This window comes from Mesoplodon densirostris, chromosome 12 (assembly GCF_025265405.1).
Source record: "Mesoplodon densirostris isolate mMesDen1 chromosome 12, mMesDen1 primary haplotype, whole genome shotgun sequence".
Lineage (NCBI taxonomy): Eukaryota > Metazoa > Chordata > Mammalia > Artiodactyla > Ziphiidae > Mesoplodon > Mesoplodon densirostris.
Genome location: NC_082672.1, coordinates 9,623,771 through 9,637,790, shown reverse-complemented (window position 1 = coordinate 9,637,790; position 14,020 = coordinate 9,623,771). Strand labels below are relative to the sequence as shown.

The 14,020-nt window shown below is 43.8% G+C and overlaps 1 protein-coding gene across 2 annotated transcripts in view; it reads left to right on the top strand.

The window, feature by feature from the left end:
• TULP4 (TUB like protein 4) overlaps positions 1–14,020 on the top strand; it is a 238,622-nt gene that overhangs the window by 9,095 nt on the left and 215,507 nt on the right. Inside the window, exon 2 of one of the 2 annotated variants that reach the window (XM_060115418.1) lies at positions 4,780–4,952. The exons of the other annotated variant lie outside the window; for it this stretch is intronic. The gene's annotated coding sequence lies outside the window, so the exon portion shown is untranslated. The remainder of the gene's footprint in view (positions 1–4,779; positions 4,953–14,020) is intronic. 2 annotated transcript variants of the gene reach the window in all.

Sequence of the window (14,020 nt, the reverse complement as noted above, 5' to 3'; positions counted from 1 at the left end):
ACCATTGTAGGTCCCTCCTAGGCTACAAATGCTTTTCTTCACAGAGGTATTCATAGAAGCAATAATGTTTATGAGGTGCTTTGACATCAGTCTCCTATGAATTTAATGTAATAAGTTTATTGTAAATAAGTAGAGAAGTCTCAGGATTAACCCATGGTTCAGAAATGGTGTATCGTTTTTAATTCTGAGAGCCTTGGGATATCCCATTGTCTTCCCTTTCTTTGCTGTCTGTGATTTGCAAACAACGGTGATCTCTGCTGATTAATGGTCATAGAAATGGAATCTCCTGGGCCGTCCTTCACCCGTGTTCAGATGGTGAAGTTTTTCTCTTTCATGTGACATAGAAGGATGTGCGTGTACTTGGCTTTGCAGAATTGAGCTATTTCTCTGGTGTATGTAAGACAGCTGAAACTTGTGGGAGAGGGGTAAGCACTGTCACGTGAACTGTACCAATAATCACTGGAGGTCAATTTAAGCCAGTTACTTCAAACCTTTTACTAGATGGTTAATGACAAGCACAATTGGTTTGAGTTAAACCTCCTTTGGTGCTAATGAGCAGTAAGGTGGACCCAAGGTGAGATGTCTGAGGAAGGGAGCGTGCTGGGGAGTCTGGAGTTATTCACAAATTAGATCATGAATGAGCTTCAAGAAGTTAAGATTGGGTTTAATTCTGTTCTTCGTTTTGTGTCTACTTGGCCTTAAGTACTGTCTTAAGTACTTAGAGTTATTTTAAAACATAAACTACTATCTTGTAGCATAGGAAACTCCAGGTAAGTAGGGCAACAGAAAGTCTACCTAAGGTTAATGGAAGAATGTAATCAACTGGGATGCAAACTTTCAGCTCCTGAATTTTTATCTAGTGGTTTTAATCATGGTCACACTATTCTGCGTGAAAAATATTTTATCTTTTGACTTCTATATTGTTTTATGTATGGAACTTCAATGTTCTTTTTGCTTCTTAATTTTAATGATAATATGACTAATATTAATTCTTAGTATAATTCTAACTCTGACGTAATATAAACTCTACATATATGGGGACACCTTGAAAGAAGTATATTCTTTCTTCAGATTCTCTGGTCCCCTTCTAAATTTAAAAGCACAGAAATAACAACAACCAAAAAATTACTAAGATAGGTTGGTTCTAATATAAACTGCTGAGTTAGTTGTAACTATTTTATTTTAAGAAGGTGCTTTTTCTTTGAATAGGTGCGTCTCTCTAGAAATCCAGGTAAATGGCGCTCCAGGTGGGAGGCGACTGCCCACCTGTGGTGAGTGCTTTTCTGATTCCTTTTTTTCTGATTGGCTGGTGCTGAAATTTGAATCTGGTTTTGACCTGCGAGGTGTTTGCACACCTTAGCCTTTTCTCAGGATTCCCACTTCTGGTTGTGGTTTGACCTGTTTTCACTATTGTGGGCACCAAGTAGGTAAGCTTGACATATTGTGCTCATAAAGAAGAAAAGAGTCCTAGATTCTAGAAGGAGACTTTGGTTAGGAGTGTCCAACAAATTGAACAGGGTTAGCAGCTGTGGGGAAGGCTGCACTGAAGCTCTGCTTTCTCTAGCAGAGCCCCCAGGTGTGGGGGGCTGTCAGAGGCAGTGGGTGGAATGGGAAGAAACGTGGTTTAAGGGGACTGAATTCGAGTTTGGACGTACAGATTTGAAATGTGTGAAAGCAGTTGTAGCAGATGGAGTACCTAGGCATGTGGTCTTTTTTTAAAAATTAAAAAATATATGAAGTTTGCTGTGTTATGTATATCAACCCCTTTTCTCGCATGTATATTATAAATATTTTCCCAGTTTCTTGGTTGCCTTTCAACTCCAACTCTGTTCATGGCATATTTTATGTATAAAAGTTTAAATTTTCTATGTAGTCAAGTCTTTCAATCTTTTTTCCGTAGTTTCTACTCTGATGGTTTGCTTAGAAAGTCTTTTCCCATGCAGTGTGTTTTTTTCCCCTTCTTTTTTTTTTCCTTTTTTCCTTTTTTAAGCAGACAGGTGTTTTAAACTTCTTTTTTTTTTTTTTTTTTTTTTTTTTTTGCGGTACGCAGGCCTCTCACTGTTGTGGCCTCTCCTGTTGCGGAGCACAGGCTCCGGATGCGCAGGCTCAGCAGCCATGGCTCACGGGCCCAGCCGCTCCGCGGCATGCGGGATCTTCCCGAACTGGGGCACGAACCCACGTCCCCTGCCTTGGCAGGCGGACTCCCAACCACTGCGCCACCAGGGAAGCCCTAAACTTTTAAAAATAAGCTTCGTATCTGAGAATAGTTTTGGATTTACAGAAGGTACAAAGATATTCCGTACAGAGAGTTCCTCCAACCCTTCCCCCACTTTGATGTTATCCTACAAAACTATAGAACATTTGTCGAGACTAAGAAATTAACATTGATACGTTGTCATTAACTAAACTCTAGACTTCCTTCTGATTGCACCGGTTTCACTGATGTCCTTCCCCAGGGCACTACATTGCATTAAGTGGGGTGGGTTTTGAAGAGGCAGGACCACACATGGCAACGTGCTCTGTGGGGAAGCTGAGCTCGAGACACTGCACTGGTGTGGGACATGGCAGCTTTATGGTTTACAGAATTCTTTCATACATACACATGATTTAGATGGAAAATATTCTTGATCATCGGTCTTATTAGACACACCTGCCCCTTGGAAGCATGTCTTGGGAGTGGCACTGTTCTGCATGTGTGCGACCACAGGGAACTTGGGCAGAGAAGTACCTCTCAAACTGTCCAGACTGCCCGTTGCTGCCTCCGTTTTCCCTGCATTGTAACTCCCTAACATGTCTTTGCTCTCACACTGTTACCTGGTTCTTCTGTCTGGACCGGAGTGGAAAATCATATGTTGTTGATTTTTAAGTCTCGGAGAGAAAGGCACCCTCATTGTGAGGAAGTGTTTTAAGTTCCTAGACATCAAAGTAAGCCCAGAACATCACTGCTTTCATCCTCTAGAATCACGGTACTAGGCACGGCCAGTCTTCTAACTTTATTGCCCAAATGAAGGGTGATGTATCTAATGAGAAAAAATGTGGTTGGCGTAGATGAACGCATATCTTACTCTTTAGATGGGTTTGAGACTCTCTGTGGCTCGCTTGCCCATCTCTACCCCACGGTAAGTGGAGACAGATGAATGAAGTAAGAGGTGGGGCGGGCAGCTGGGAAATTAGGTAGAACACAAGCCTTGTTGGGTGGCTGCGTGCCCACACTGCCTGATAGAAATAGCATTAGCAGGGAGGCCTTAGATACCTCTGCACTTGTTATCTGTAGGCATCGTGACTCACACACGTTCACGTGAGTTGGGCTGAGCTGTCTCGTGGGTACCCACTGGCTTCTACTTGTGCGTTCAAATCAGTCTCTCCTCTCCTAACTGAAAACCCTTAGGTTTTCTTAGCCTTTTCTGACTTGTAAAACACCACCACCCTGCCTTTCGATTTAGAAGGCAGTGAGAATATGATTGCTGTGCATGCCTGAGGAGGGGGGATCAATGAAAAAGTGAAGAGGACCCTGGGTTGGCTTTCTACAGACCCCTAAGACAGTTTCTATAGAGTTGTTCTGTTCCACCTCAACTCCGAGAGAATCGGTAGATCATGTTGGAAAGCCTCCAACCAAGTCACAAGTAAATCAATAGAAATATAATTTTTAAAGCAGAGATCCATTAGTAGATTATACCTGCTTCAGTTTGGCCAGACAGAGACAACTTTTTTTTTTGAGGAGTTTTTCTTGGTGGCTTGTGACTTTTTACATTACAAGTTTGAGTTATAATCATTGTTTTTATAAAGCCTTTTTCCACATCTGCCATTTTATCTGGTCTTCACAGTAACCTTGCACATTATGTCAAGGCTGTATTTTTTTATTTTATGAGAAAGCTGAGGTCGGGGGTTTGCCCACGGTCACGTAACTGTTAAACAGACGTCTTTGGACTTGAGTCTGCACCTGCTGATCGAAAGTCCTGCATCTCTTCTCTTACCCCCTCGTTTGCCCTGTGGCCTCTCGTCCAAGCTGCTGCTGCTGGTTTTATAGGTGCATGTGGGTGAAGCTAGTGGGGTTTTCTCTTGGCAACAACCAGCACGTATCCCATATTGATAACTAGCCGACCCTGTTGAGTGCATTTCTAACATCCTTTCTTCCCTTGGTCATGGAATTGGGGTTTTGTTTAGATGCCCTCCCCGTCTGCATGTGCTGTGGGGAAGGCGATCCATCCCCAGCACAGGGGTAAGTCCTGATCTGTTTCAGCCAGTCACGCAGGTCCCACTCACCGTTGGTGACTGCTGTAGGGATAAGCAAGAGACCTAGTTCTGGTCTGCCAGGGGTTCTGGAACACTTCTCAGTCTTAAAATGACAACACTAGGAAAGAGAGTCCTTTTCCTCTGAGTACAGTCCTGTCTGGATGTGGTGCCTGGAGTCGTTACAGCCGCCTTGCTACAATCTGAACGTGAAGCTGGTGCAGGGGAGAGGACAGAGCTGAGAGAAGAGCAGCGAGAACTCCTCGGAGCCTTCCACGCACCTGCCTTTGGACGTACCGTGTGAAATAAATTTCCCTGTTGTTTAAGGCAACCAGAGTTGAGATTATCTGTGACGTGCACTGAAAGACATGCTAACTCGTTCATTCATTCATACCACGAAGGAGAAATACAGGGTATAAAGGTGGGATTTGATCTGGTCAGAAGGTCAGAGAGGGCTTCCCTGAGGAAACGCAGAGGCCTTGGTGAAAGAGGTGCCTTTTCGTGCTGGGCCTTATGTCCCGTGTTCAAGGAGTTTGGTCTCTATTGCAGGAGCAGAACCACTGAAGGGTTCCATGACTGCAGAGTGGCAGGAGAACATTGAGCTGTAGTTCATTTAAGCTGCCTCTGCTACAGAAAACCTTGGCTTAACATTCCAAAGAGGCCCGTTGGATTTGCTGAGCAGGCAAGGGTCAGTCAGTGGTGAAGGCCCTGGTGATCGTCAGGTACGTCCACAAAACATGAAAGAACACCTCTGCTTGGAATCTGGTGAAGTAACCAATCTACTTTTCCTTTTCTTCCTCCTTGCCAGTGTGTGTGTGTGTGTGTGTGTGTGTACACATATGTACATATCCATGCACAGAGGCAGCTTTCATGTTTTCTAATTCAGGTGTAATTTGTGAACAGTCTCGTTCTCTTAGTGTTTGATTATTTAAGTTAAAAAATTGCAGCTAAGAGATCTGTGTTGGCGTTACAAAAACAGGATAGATAGTTTCATTGTAAATAAAATTTTAAGTATGTATTAATGTGGCTGAAATTGAACTTTTAGCATCTCCAGAGGTTTTCCTCCAGGCTTGATGTAATAAGATCTGCTCTGATTCTCATACATATGGATATATTAGAAAACTGGATTCCATCCCAGTGTAATCAGGCCGGGAACCAGCCTGAGCTGCAGAGTGGAACTGCAATGAAAGCTGCAGTCTCCTGTAATCATATTAGGATGCGATGTGGTCCCTCCCTATGTTTATTAATTAGTGGAGTTGTAATGAGACTCCCCCCCACGCTTTTAAGGATGCTGATCAGTGGGCATCTGGGCGGGATTTGAGTTGTGTTTGGGAGCCTTCTGTGTGCAGGTGGGAGGGATCCGTGTTTCAGGTGGCGGCAGGTGAGCCTCCCGCCAGGTTGGCATAATGGGAACAGGACTCTTCTGGGTCGCCATCTGTTTGTGGCGGATAGGAAACCAGCAGTGACTTCTGAGGAGTTCATGTTGAAATACTTAGGAATTAGTAATGCTGAGACTGTGCTGATCAGGTATTAGGAGGTAGGGGAGATAGACTGTGGAGTGGCTTTTCATCACTACTGGTTTCAGGACGTGGCTGCCTGGGTTCAGCAGCCCCCGCTCCCACCTCCCCCAAACCGCAGCTCTCCTGTACCCACCCAAACGGCCACTCACGTCACCCCGGTTCTGTACTGAGTTGCCCATGGCAAGGGGACACATTATTGACATGACTGTCTCAGGTAACACCGTGCATGGTGTTTGTCACAGGGTGGGGGGCTCAGTCTCTGCGACTCTTGATGTATCATGTTTTTTTGTTGTTTTAAATTGTGGGAAAATGTACATAACAAAATTTACCATTGTAGCTATTTATAACGTGTACAGTTCGGTAGCATTAAGTACATTTATGCTGTTGTGTGACTATCATGATGGGTCATGTTTTAACCAAGTAAAAATAGTGGATGCTTCTCTGTTTACCAAATATATGTATAAAAAAATCATCAGCATGCTCTGTCTGATGGATATCCCTTTGGTTTTTAAGCTGGGATTTGCTTCCTTTGCACGTGGGAGTTGACTTGGTGGGATAGACGGGCCGTGCCCCCGTTGCTCTGGGTTTGGTTTGCTGTTCTTGAACCTGGGAAGCTCTGCCCTCCAGGCACAATGCTTTTTTTGTGTGTGTGGTACGCGGGCCTCTCACTGTTGCGGCCTCTCCCGTTGTGGAGCACAGGCTCCGGACGCGCAGGCTCAGCGGCCATGGCTCACGGGCCCAGCCGCTCCGCGGCATGTGGGATCTTCCCGGACCGGGGCACGAATCCGTGTCCCCTGCATCGGCAGGCGGACTCTCAACCACTGGGCCACCAGGGAAGCCCTTAAAAGCACTTTTTGAAGACCATAATCTTTTTTTTTTTTTTTTTTTTCCCCCCGATACGCGGGCCTCTCACTGCTGCGGCCTCTCCCGTTGCGGAGCACAGGCTCCGGACGTGCAGGCCCAGCGGCCATGGCTCACGGGCCCAGCTGCTCCGCGGCATGTGGGATCCTCCCGGACCGGGGCACAAACCCGTGTCCCCTGCATCGGCAGGCGGACTCTCAACCCCTGTGCCACCAGGGAAGCCCCACAATGCGTTTTGACGGTGCCCTGAAAGCTGCTCTGCCTCTCCTGCATTCTACTGTAAAGCAAGGGTGTGGAATAGAGACTAGCTCACTTCCCTTTTAACCCAGCATTACTTGGTAGGTTAACTAGAGGAGCTGCCCTCGGGTGGCCTGCTGAGGATGTGTGAGGTTGGAGTCACCCTGTTCAACCCCTGCCACTGCATCAGGTTCTGAGGTGCTGCCTGCCTTTCTGACGTGCAGACCCTGCTGGGTTCCATCTACCACCTGCAGGTTTCTAGCTTGCCTCCTTCAAAACAATCAACAGAAAGGACCACAGAGCCCTCTGTTAGTTAGGGGACTCCTGGTTATAAGTTAGAGAGACCTAACTGAACTCGTTTATACGCTAAAGGCAATTTATTGGAAGGATTCTGGGCTGTGTCCTAAAATCTCTGCAGGGACACAGCTGGGCTTCAGGCCAGGAGCCAGAGACTGGAACAGTCTGTGGATGGGCCTGGGAAGCTCTTTCCTTCTCTCTGTCCCCATCTCTTAGCTTCCTTCAGTACTTCGAGTTCTTTGTTCCAGACCAGCATTCTCTACTCCCTGGTCCATGTGGCACAACGTGGCTGCCAACACCCATGTTCTTCACTGTTATGATCCAGGTGTCTAGAGACTATTTTCTCTGATCCAGAATTTCCTGGGAAGAACTGATGAGTGGTCATAGAAGATGGAACCAGGCTGTGAAAGCACCTAATAAGCTTTGCATTAGAAATTAAACAGAACAATGAAACCCCAAACGAAATCAGAACAAAGTGCTGCCATCTCCACTACCAACAGAAAATCCAGTAAATGAGAAGATAAACCTGCCAAACAAATTCTGGAATTACCTTTTTAAAAATTAAATTTCTTTTTTAGTGAAATAAATTATAGCCTATTTTTATGTCAGCATTGTTTGAACTCAGAAAAATTGTGGCCAAAGTTTAATTCAGCAGGGTAGCTTGATGTGGGAGATAAATTCCTGAAAACTTGAGTATAAATAAAATATTTTTAATTAAATTATATTTTAAATACACAAGGGGAGTCAGTGGTTAATGCCCTGACTGCTTGCTATCAGAAGGAATCCTTTTGTCAATCTTTTTCTAAAATGCAGTAATTTTAACCTTATGAATTTGAATCTTCCTATATCACATTTACGTAGATCAAAGCGTACCAGTGGATTGTCCTTCCTTGCCGTCATTATCTTGTCGGGGTCACTGGCTTACTGGCAGATTGAACATTCCACCGACTTCTGATGTTATGAACAACAGCGGTTCCTGTTTTAGTTGTTTGGTTGCACCCGTAGATCCCCTGTATGAATTTGAGAATTCCTCTGTGAGTTGGAATTAAATTGGGATTGAACACTGTGTCTGAATTGTGAAGCTGTATGCAATAATCCAAGCAGGTTTGCAAGTATCCCTTAGTGATTGCAAGAAAAAGAGCAGTCTGACAATTCTGGGAATTAGTGCCATTTGAGAATTTGGGAATTGGTCACGTGGTCAAATGTGCAGGATCTATTGTATTTGCACATCAGTCGTAAAGGTGGTTTATTACCTATTTGACTTATTAGTGTATTTAAAATTAAAAACTCAGTTTCCCTCCTCAGAAAATGTGGGTTGTGTGGAAGTATGAGTATCACCGGCCTTGAGGGGAAGGGCATGGTTAGCACCTGAGTAAATATTGACGTAGTGGAAGATGACACCCTCTGGAAGGCTGCTCTATCTAACATGCCCCTCACTGTACTAGATTCCCTACCCTCAGAAGGATAGGAAACATTTATTTCTGCTTTAAAGGATTTAGAAGCCACTGGCATTCTAAAATAGTGCTGAAAGAGCCCCGCTGTTGGATGGAACCTGGGAGTACTGCATGTGGGTTATGGGAAACCCTTTGTTCCATATGACCTTTCTCTCCTTGTGCAGGCCTCTTTCTACATACCATGGGGGATGCCTCTGACATGTCTTGTCTTACATAGAATGCCTTGAACCGTCCTTCTCTCGCAAAAATGCAGAGCTGGGGGGCTGTGAGGATTGGGGAGACTCGGTGCTCTCAGAACGACAGAAGTTCGAAGTAATAATGGAAAAACAGAAAAGCACATATGGGGGGCGCTGATTTCATGTGGTGCCTTATGACAACCCAGAAAAAGTCAAACTAGTATTGTAAATTTGATAAGGCACCACCTTTTTTTTGCGGTACGCGGGCCTCTCACTGTTGTGGCCTCTCCCGTTGCAGAGCACAGGCTCCGGACGCGCAGGCTCAGCGGCCATGGCTCACGGGTCCAGCCGCTCCGCGGCATATGGGATCTTCCTGACTGGGGCACAAACCCATGTCCCCTGCATCGGCAGGCAGACTCTCAACCACTGCGCCACCAAGGAAGCCCGCATAGCATTATTTTGAATTCTCCTACAAACACCTTTGTATGCTTTTGAAAATTGAACATAGCACAAGCATTTTTCATGTTCCTATATAGTCTTCATAACTATACCTTTTTATTGCGACAAAATATATAACATACAATTTACTCTTTTAACCATTTTAAAAGTGTGCAGGTCAGTGGCCTGAAGGACGTTCACCTTATTGTGCAGCCACCTCTACCATCCGCCTCTAGAGCTTTTTGTCTTCCCAGACCAAAACTCCGTACCCGTTAAACAGTCATTCCCCATTCCCCACTCCTGGCAGCCACCCTTTTTCTTGCTGTCTGTATGAGTGTGACTACTCTAGTTACCTCATTATATTCACTTATAGTGAAATCACATAGTGTTTGCCCTTTTGTGACTGGCTTATTTCATTTAGCATGCTGTCTTCAAGTTTCATCCATGTCGTAGCATGTGTCAGAAATTTCCTTCCATTTTAAGACTGAACAATATCCTATTGTATGTATATGCCACATTTTCTTTATCCATTCATCTGTTGATGGACACATGGGTAATTACACATTTTTGAGGACTGTATAATATCCCACCAAGTAGATAAATCATATAATGATATTCTTCCGTGTTTGTTGTTTGGGTTGCTTCCATTTGGGGGCTATTTTAAAGTAAAGATGTAGTAAACATCATACTTTTTTTAATCCTTCTGGGTTGTTTCTTTGCAATGATTATACAAATACTTAGGTTCTGTTTTGTTTGTCATTTACTGAGTTAGAATTTAGGCTAAACTTTTGGAGGAAAATAATTTAGGTGTATGCTAAAAATAAAAGCATTACTCTGCATTTTATTGAATATGCCTTAGTTTTAATGAGGAAGGGCCATCTAAAGAATTCTTATTACATCAGTCAGTAGAATGCCTCCTCAGTGAGAGGGCATGGTGCAGTGGTTTACAGATGTCAGAGATGACTGATGTTTTAGTAGTTGAAGAACTGATTTCAGGACAATATTCAAGAAGAGTCTGTGGGCTGATGAAAAGATGATCAGATCTTTGAGAGTTAGTCCAGTGGTGAAACTATAATTTTTACAAGACCGAGTGGTCATGTTGGGGAAGAATTGGTATCTTTGTTCCTGTTTTTATTGTTATCAATCTTTGGCATGTCTGTGAATACAGAGCTGGAGTGAAAGATGTGATTCTTGACCTCAGAGATCTTACACCCAGGTTGTCATACCACCATGTCAAACAGTTAGAAAACCAAAGCAGCTAAGTGGTAAGAGAAGCCGGCATTGGGTTCCTACAGAGGAAGCAAAAGTAGGCTTCCCTTGCTTTTTAGATACTTGTTAGACTGAGAGGAGGGTAGGCCCTAAGAGCTTTCCAGAAGAGGGTCTTCAGTTTGATATCCTGCCCTCCCTCCTGCATCAGCTGCTGCTACATTAGGCCTCTGCGTACAGTTTGCGGCCATCTAACGGTAAGTTCTCTGATCACTGGGGAGCTTCACTTCTTTGCAAGGCTGATCTTCACGCTTTCCCAGGCAGCTCATTGCTGTGGCATCCACCGTGACCTGGAGTGTCGTTCCCCTGCCCATAGATGCAATAAGAAGGCCTGTGCGGTCTCACCGGCCCAGTGTAGACAGCCATTCTTTGGCCAGACGTTGCCTAAAGCCCTTCAGTGGTGTGCTTGCCTTTGCCTGCCTGAGTTAAGGCTCTTTGTTACTTTTCTATCAGTCTAAACCTACCTGCTCCATGTCTTTTAGAAACTCCTCAAGGGCCTGTCAGTAGTGCCTGTCTGTTTTCTGCAAAAAATTCTTGTGGTACTTTTATATTTGTTTGATCATTTTAAGGGAATTTGAGAGAGGGACTAGGTAAACACATAGGCTCATTCATCACTTTGAATTTATTCTTGTGTGTTTTGTTTTCCCATTTTACTGAACTCTCTTAATAGTACTAATTTCATTCAATTCTGTGTGTTTTGCAGATGGAAAATTATTTATAAATAAGGATTTTTTGCTCTTTCCATTTTTATATGACTTTTTTTTTCTCTGTCATAATACACTTCTTGGAATTTTTAGAGTGATGTTGAATGACACTGTTGGTGAACATCTTTGGCTTAATCCTCACATTAGCCAAACGTTAGCACCGCTGGTTTTAATCACTGTCTGCGTATTGCCCAGTCGCCTTCTGGAAACGGGGGCCAGTACTGGAGTGCACCTGTCACCTGCAGCCTCACCAGTGTTGAGTGCCCAGGGTATTGTCAAAGCTCTTCCTGATCTGTCGTTCTGTCATTTTAACATTAAATTTGAGTTTGGTCATTGGTTATTTCCTCTAGACATTCTGGAGTCCATGAGAACAGTCAGCGTTGGCCTTTATTCATACATCATTTTGTTCTCACCAAATACTTATGCACAGCTTTCCCTCCCTATTCCAGAGCAGCTTGGGTGTGGAGTGGAAATTACTGGCAACACAGTTTGGTGGAGAAAGTATGGGCCTTGGAGTCAGATATCAAATCATAGCTCTGTGACTAATAGCCCAATGATTTTTGATAAGCTTAACTTAAACTCTTTGAGTCTTGGTTTAATCATTTGTGAAGTAGGGATTTTACTGTCTTACAGAGTGGCTTTGAATGTAGAGGAAGATGCAAAGAGGGCTCTTAGAAATGCAGAAATCATTCTTGCTCCTTGCCTCTTCTCTCCCCAGTGGGTTATTAACATACTAAGACCATTCAGCAAGAATTGGCCACAATTTTGGTAGTCTTTACTTTTAATCAGAGATAAGTTTTACTCCCCCGCCACTCCGATTCTTTGTCCCTAATTTTCTAATTGAAATCAGGGTGAATGATGGTTGTTTTTACATATCTTGTTAATAATTTACTTTATTCCAGTTTTTTAATTGCTTAGTGGGTATAATATAAATAACATTACAACAGCAATGTCTAGCATTTTTTTGAGCAACTGTAACTATGTGACAGGCAGGTAATTAAAGTACTTTGTATATATTTATTTAATCGTCCCAGCAATCCTTCTTCATAGGAAACTGAGGCTCCTACAGGTCACCGAGGTTGGGAGTGTGACCCAGGCTGCACATCCTGGCAGTCTGACTCTGGAGGTGTACTTCTGCTGCCTCTGGACTGCCATCGTGGTGTTGAAGGGTTTGTTCCCTTTATTCTGTATTCCTGAAGCCCATTCTAGTGTGAGTGTGTATACATGTGTATGTAGAAAAAACATCTTAGTTTTTGAAAAGGCTAGTTATTATGAAGTTAGATAGCAAGTGCCAAATGCAGAGCATTCATATCTAATTCTAATCTGTAGCATTAAGGCTTTTTCCTTACCTAGGCAGTATAATTTGATGTATCCCCCCTTGAAATTGCCACTCAGATCTGAATCCCTCTACTATGTCTCTAGAACCCTGGTTTCGTTTTGTCCTAGATTATCATAAAGTCCTTGTTATTGGGATATTCTAAAAATTTATTCTTATAAAATATATCTAACATAGAATTTACCATCTTAATCATTTTTTTGGTTTGTTTTGTTTTGCGGTACGCGGGCCTCTCACTGCTGTGGCCTCTCCCGTTGCGGAGCACAGGCTCCGGACGCGCAGGCTCAGCGGCCATGGCTCACGGGCCCAGCCGCTCTGCGGCGTGTGGGATCTTCCTGGACTGGGGCACGAACCCGTGTCCCCTGCATCGGCAGGCGGACTCTCAACTACTGCGCCACCAGGGAAGCCCCCATCTTAATCATTTTTAAGTTACAGTTCAGTGGTGTTAAATACGTTTATGATGTTGTGCAGCTGTCACCACCGTCCATCTTTATAACTTTCCATTTTGTGAAACTGAAACTCTGTACCCATTAAACAGCATCCTCCCCCAAGCCCCTGTCAACCACCATTCCACCTTCCCTCTCTTTGACTGACCTAAATAGTTCATATAAGGAATCAGACAGTACTTGTCTTTTGGGGACTGGCTAATGTCACTTAGCACAGTGTCCTCAAGGCTCCTCCAAGTTATAGCATGTGTCAGAATTTCCTTTCTTTTTTAAGACTAACATCCCATCATATGTATATACCACATTTTGCTTATCCATTTATCTGTTGATGGACACTTGGTTTGCTTCCATGTCATTATCTGGACAGTCTTGTCAGTATAGTTCTTGTCAGTATATTCTCCTTGCTTTGACCTATGGTTAACTCTTTTTTTTTTTGCTTTGCTATTGCACCATCTTCTTAAGATCCTACACTGGCTTTATGTTTCCAGGATTCGTCATTCAGTCACAGTGCTCTCAGCTCTGCCCCAGTGCACTTGCTGGCCCTTGGTTATAGCTTATATCTTGTAACGTTGAAGTTTACGTGTTTCGCCCATCTTCTCTGACCATGCGGGGAGCTCCTCAGGGCAGGGACTGGATTTCACTAAAGTTCTCAGTGCTGGCTCCCCCTGAGTGTCTGGGCCTGGGTGGTGGGTACCCAGTGACCACCACCTCATTTCTTGTTTCTTGTTTGGGTGTTCCTCGGCTGGTTTCCTCATTTCATATCTCACTTTGGACTCTTGCAGCTAAGATTAACACACATCAGCTATTGATTTGATGCTTGCCCTTTTTAAAGTCTTTCTAAGCCTTCAAAATTTCTTCCTGAAATTCTGGATCCTTCACTGATGAAATGTCTCCTGAATTAGAGGTAATTTTTACCTCAGCCTCTATTGTGCCTAAATGTGGCGTCTTTCGAGGCTGCCTTCACTTTTGTCTCGGTTTATATGCCAGCCTATTGTAGACATAGGCTGTAATAGGTTTATTTAATGTAAGCAGTTTTGTAGTAGTTTCTGCTCTGT